Genomic DNA, 6,056 nt, shown 5'->3' with positions numbered 1-6,056 from the left:
GGCACAACTCTCTGTAGAGGACCTAACAGAAATCTTCAAAGAAGAAGAACCCATGGCAGCCGAAAACAACAACAATGCCAACAATGCAAGGAAGGTGCTGGGTGACTTTACTGCACCTACTCCCAACTTCTATGGGAGAAGCATCTCTATCCCTGCCATTGGAGCAAACAACTTTGAGCTTAAGCCTCAATTAGTTTCTCTAATGCAACAGAATTGCAAGTTCCATGGACTTCCATTGGAAGATCCTCATAAGTTCTTAGCTGAATTCTTGCAAATCTGTGACACTGTCAAGACTAATAGGGTTGACCCTGAGGTCTATAGACTAATGCTATTCCCTTTTGCTGTAAGAGACAGAGCTAGGACATGGTTGGACTCACAACCTAAAGAAAGCCTGAACTCTTGGGAAAAGCTAGTCAATGCCTTCTTGGCAAAGTTTTTTCCACCTCAAAAATTGAGTAAGCTTAGAGTGGAAGTCCAAACCTTCAGACAGAAGGAAGGAGAATCCCTCTATGAAGCTTGGGAAAGATACAAACAATTTATCAGAAAGTGTCCCTCTGATATGCTTTCTGAATGGAGCATCATAGGTATTTTCTATGATGGTCTCTCTGAACTATCCAAGATGTCTTTGGATAGCTCTGCTGGAGGATCTCTTCATTTGAAGAAGACGCCTGCAGAAGCTCAAGAGCTAATTGAAATGGTTGCAAATAACCAATTCATGTACACTTCTGAAAGGAATCCTTTGAACAATGGGACAAATCAGAAGAAAGGAGTTCTTGAGATTGATACTCTGAATGCCATATTAGCTCAGAACAAGATATTGACTCAGCAAGTCAATTTGATTTCTCAAAGTCTGTCTGGAATGCAAAATGCACCTGGCAGTACTAAGGATGCTTCATCAGAAGAAGAAGCTTATGATCCTGAGAACCCTTCAATGGAAGAGGTGAATTACATGGGAGAACCCTATGGAAACACCTATAATTCTTCCTGCAGAAATCATCCAAATTTCTCATGGAAGGATCAAGAGAGACCTCAACAACGTTTCAATAACAATAATGGTGGAAGAAACAGGTTTAGCAATGGCAAGCCTTTTCCATCATCTTCTCAGTAACAGACAGAGAATTCTAAGCAGAGCCACTCTGACTTAGCAACCATGGTCTCTGATCTAATCAAAACCACTCAAAGTTTCATGACTGAAACAAGGTCCTCCATTAGAAATTTGGAGGCACAAGTGGGACAGCTGAGCAAGAAAATTACTGAACTCCCTCCTAATACTCTTCCAAGCAATACAGAAGAAAATCCAAAACGAGAGTGCAAGGCCATCAACATGGCCGAATTTGGAGAGGAGGAAGAGGCAGTGAACACCACTGAGGAAGACCTCAATGGGCGTGCACTGACCTCTAATGAGTTCCCTAATGAGGAACCATGGGAATCTGAGGCTCAAAATGAGACCATAGAGATTCCACTGGACTTACTTCTGCCATTCATGAGCTCTGATGAGTATTTTTCCTCTGAAGAGGATGAGTATGTCACTGAAGAGCAAGTGGCTAAATACCTCGGAGCAATCATGAAGCTAAATGACAAGTTGTTTGGTAATGAGACTTGGGAGGATGAACCCCATTTGCTCACCAAAGAACTGGATGACTTGTCTAGGCAGAAATTACCTCAAAAGAGACAAGATCTTGGGAAGTTTTCAATATCTTGTACCATAGGCACAATGACCTTCAAGAAGGCTCTGTGTGACTTAGGGTCAAGTGTAAACCTCATGCCTCTCTCTGTAATAGAGAAGCTAGGGATCTTTGAGGTACAAGCTGCAAGAATCTCACTAGAGATGGCAGACAACTCAAGAAAACAAGCTTATGGACTTATAGAGGACGTTTTGGTGAAGATTGAAGACCATTACATCCCTGCTGATTTCATAGTCCTAAAGACTGGGAAGTGCATGGATGAATCCATCATCCTTGGCAGACCATTCCTAGCCACAGCAAAGGCTGTGATTGATGTTGACAGAGGAGAACTGATCATTCAAGTGAATGAGGAATCCTTTATGTTTAAGGCTCAAGGATATCCCTCTGTCACCATGGAGAGGAAGCATGAAAAGCTTCTCTCAAAACAGAGTCAAACAGAGCCCCCACAGTCAAACTCTAAGTTTGGTGTTGGGAGGCCACAACCAAACTCTAAGTTTGGTGTTGAACCCCCACATTCAAACTCTAAGTTTGGTGTTGGGAGGTTCCAACATTGCTCTGAGCATTTGTGAGGCTCCATGAAAGCCCACTGTCAAGCTACTGACATTAAAGAAGCGCTTGTTGGGAGGCAACCCAATGTTATATTTTATCTATTTTCCTTTGTTATTTTATGTTTTCTGTAGGTTGATGATCATGAGAAGTCACAAAATCAATTGAAAAAGCAAAAACAGAATGAAAAACAGGAAGAAAAATAGCACACCCTGGAGGAAGAACCTACTGGCGTTTAAATGCCAGTAAGGCTAGCAGATGGGCGTTTAACGCCCAGTCTAGCATCATTTTGGGCGTTTAACGCCAGAAAGGGGCACCAGACTGGCGTTAAACGCCAGATATGGGCAAGCACTTGGCGTTAAACGCCAGAAATGGGCACCAGCCCGGCGTTTAACGCCAGAATTGGCTCAAAACGCATTTTTGCATGCCACTTGGTGCAGGGATGACTTTTCCTTGACACCTCAGGATCTGTGGACCCCACAGGATCCCCACCAACCCCACCACCCTCTCTCTTCTTCACCCATTCACCAATCACCTCAACCACTCTTTCCCAAAAACCCTTCACCTATCAAATCCCATCTTTCTCTTCACCACTCACATCCATCCTTCATAAAATCCCACCTACCTCACCATTCAAAATTCAAACCACTTTCCCTCCCAAACCCACCCATAATGGCCGAACCCTACCCCTCCCCTCACCCCTATATAAACCCATCCTCACTCCTTCATTTTCACACACCCTAAACACTACTTCTTCACCCTTTGGCCGAACCACACAGCCTCCTCCATCTCCTCCATTTTCTTCTTCTTCTCCTCTATTCTTTCTTCTTTTGCTCGAGGACGAGCAAACCTTTTAAGTTTGGTGTGGTAAAAGCATTGCTTTTTGTTTTTCCATAACCATTTATGGCATCCAAGGCCGGAGAAACCTCTAGAAAGAGGAAAGGGAAGGCAAAAGCTTCCACCTCCGAGTCGTGGGAGATGGAGAGATTCATCTCAAGGGTGCATCAAGACCACTTCTATGAAGTTGTGTCCTTGAAGAAGGTGATCCCCGAGGTCCCTTTCAAACTCAAAAAGAGTGAATATCCGGAGATCCGACATGAGATTCGAAGAAGAGGTTGGGAAGTTCTCACCAACCCCATTCAACAAGTCGGAATCTTAATGGTTCAAGAGTTCTATGCCAATGCATGGATCACCAAGAGCCATGATCAAAGTGTGAACCCGAACCCAAAGAATTGGCTTACAATGGTTCGGGGGAAATACTTAGATTTTAGTCCGGAAAATGTGAGGTTGGCATTCAACTTGCCCATGATGTAAGGAGATGAACATCCTTACACAAGAAGGGTCAACTTTGATCAAAGGTTGGACCAAGTCCTCACTGACATTTGTGAAGAGGGCGCCCAATGGAAGAGAGATTCAAGAGGGAAGCCGGTTCAATTAAGAAGGCATGACCTCAAGCCCGTGGCTAGAGGATGGTTGGAGTTTATCCAACGCTCAATCATTCCCACTAGCAACCGGTCTGAAGTTACTCTAGACCGGGCCATCATGATCCATAGCATCATGATTGGAGAAGAAGTAGAAGTTCATGAGGTTATAGCCCAAGAACTCTATAAGGTGGCGGACAAGTCCTCTACCTTAGCAAGGTTAGCCTTTCCTCATCTCATTTGTCACCTCTGTTATTCAGTAGGAGTTGACATAGAAGGAGACATCCTCATTGATGAGGACAAGCCCATCACTAAGAAAAGGATGGAGCAAACAAAGACCCCTCTCATCATGAGATCCCTGAGATGCCTCAAGGGATGCACTTTCCTCCACAAGACTATTGGGAGCAAATTAGCACCTCCCTAGGAGAATTGAGTTCCAACATGGGACAACTAAGGGTGGAGCACCAAGAACATTCCATCCTCCTCCATGAAATTAGAGAAGATCAAAGAATCATGAGAGAGGAGCAACAAAGACAAGGAAGAGACATTGAGGAGCTCAAGCACTCCATAAGATCTTCAAGAGGAAGAACAAGCCGCCATCACTGAGGTGGACCCGTTCTTTAATCTCCTTGTTCTTTATTTTCTTGTTTTTCGAATTTTCATGCTTATGTTTATCCATGTTTGTGTCTTATGATCATTAGTGTCTTAGTGTCTATGCCTTAAAGTTATGAATGTCCTATGAATCCATCTCCTTTCTTAAATAAACAATGTTCTTAATTGAAAAAGAGAAGAATTGCATGAATTTTGAATTTCATAACAGATTAATTATTTTGATGTGGTGGCAACACTTTTGTTTTCTGAATGTATGCTTAAACAGTGCATATGTTTTTTGAATTTGTGGTTCATGAATGTTGGCTCTTGAAAGAATGATGAAAAAGGAGACATGTTACTGAGGATCTGAAAAATCATAAAAATGATTCTTGAAGCAAGAAAAAGCAGTGAATACAAAAAAAAAAGAAGGAGAAAAACGAAAAAAAAAGAAAGAAATAAAGTTGTGATCCAAGGCAAAAAGAGTGTGCTTAAGAACCCTGGACACCTCTAATTAGGGACTCTAGCAAAGCTGAGTCACAATCTAAAAAGATTCACCCAATTATGTGTCTGTGGCATGTATGTATCCGGTGGTAATACTGGAAGACAGAGTGCTTTGGGCCACGGCCAAGACTCATAAAGTAGCTGTGTTCAAGAATCATCATACTTAACTAGGAGAATCAATAACACTATCCGGATTCTGAATTCCTAAAGAAGCCAATCATTTTGAATTTCAAAGGATAGAGTGAGATGCCAAAACTGTTCAGAGGCAAAAAGCTAAAAGCCCCGCTCATCTAATTAATACTGATCTTCATAGATGTTTTTGGAATTCATTGCATATTCTCTTCTTTTTATCTTATTTGATTTTCAGTTGCTTGTGGACAAGCAACAATTTAAGTTTGGTGTTGTGATGAGCGGATAATTTGTACGCTTTTTGGCATTGTTTTTAGTATGTTTCTAGTAGGATTTAGTTAGTTTTTAGTATATTTTTATTAGTTTTTAGTTAAAATTCACTTTTCTGGACTTTACTATGAGTTTGTGTATTTTTCTGTGATTTCAGGTATTTTCTGGCTGAAATTGAGGGACCTGAGCAAAAATCTGATTCAGAGACTGAAAAGGACTGCAGATGCTATTGGATTCTGACCTCCCTGCACTCGAAGTGGATTTTCTGGAGCTACAGAAGCTCAATTGGCGCGCTCTCAACGGCGTTGGAAAGTAGACATCTTGGGATTTCCAGCAATATATGATAGTCCATACGTTGCCCAAGATTTGATGGCCCAAACCGGCGTTCAAAGTCACCTTCAGAATTCCCAGCGTTAAACGCCGGAACTGGCACCAAAGTGGGAGTTAAACGCCCAAACTGGCACAAAAGCTGGCGTTTAACTCCAAGAAGAGCCTCTACACGAAAATGCTTCAATGCTCAGCCCAAGCACACACCAAGTGGGCCCGAAAGTGGATTTTTATGTCATTTACTCATCTTTGTAATTCTTAAGCTACTAGTTCCCTATAAATAGGACCTTTTACTATTGTATTTTCATCTTGGTTTTTCTGGTTCCCTCTCTGGGGCCGAAGCCAATGATCACTTTTGTTCTTATGTATCTTCAACGGTGGAGTTTCTACACACCATAGATTAAGGTATGGAGCTCTGCTGTACCTCGAGTATTAATGCAATTACTATTGTTCTTCTATTCAATTCCGCTTGTTCTTGTTCCAAGATATCACTTGTTCTTCAACTTGATGAATGTGATGATCCGTGACACTCATCATCATTCTAACCTATGAACGTGTGACTAAAAACCACCTCCGTTCTACCTTA

General features: G+C 42.0%; 1 non-coding gene across 1 annotated transcript; it reads right to left on the bottom strand.

The window, feature by feature from the left end:
• Window positions 1-457: 457 nt before the first annotated feature.
• LOC130963962 (small nucleolar RNA R71) lies at window positions 458-565 on the bottom strand. The gene has a single exon (XR_009080076.1). It is a non-coding gene; the product is annotated as a small nucleolar RNA R71 (small nucleolar RNA).
• Between the last annotated feature and the right edge of the window lie 5,491 nt (window positions 566-6,056).

Source organism: Arachis stenosperma, chromosome 2 (assembly GCF_014773155.1).
Source record: "Arachis stenosperma cultivar V10309 chromosome 2, arast.V10309.gnm1.PFL2, whole genome shotgun sequence".
Taxonomy (NCBI): Eukaryota; Viridiplantae; Streptophyta; class Magnoliopsida; order Fabales; family Fabaceae; genus Arachis; species Arachis stenosperma.
Note: the sequence above shows the minus strand (reverse complement) of the source record. Positions and strands in the feature narration are given on the sequence as shown.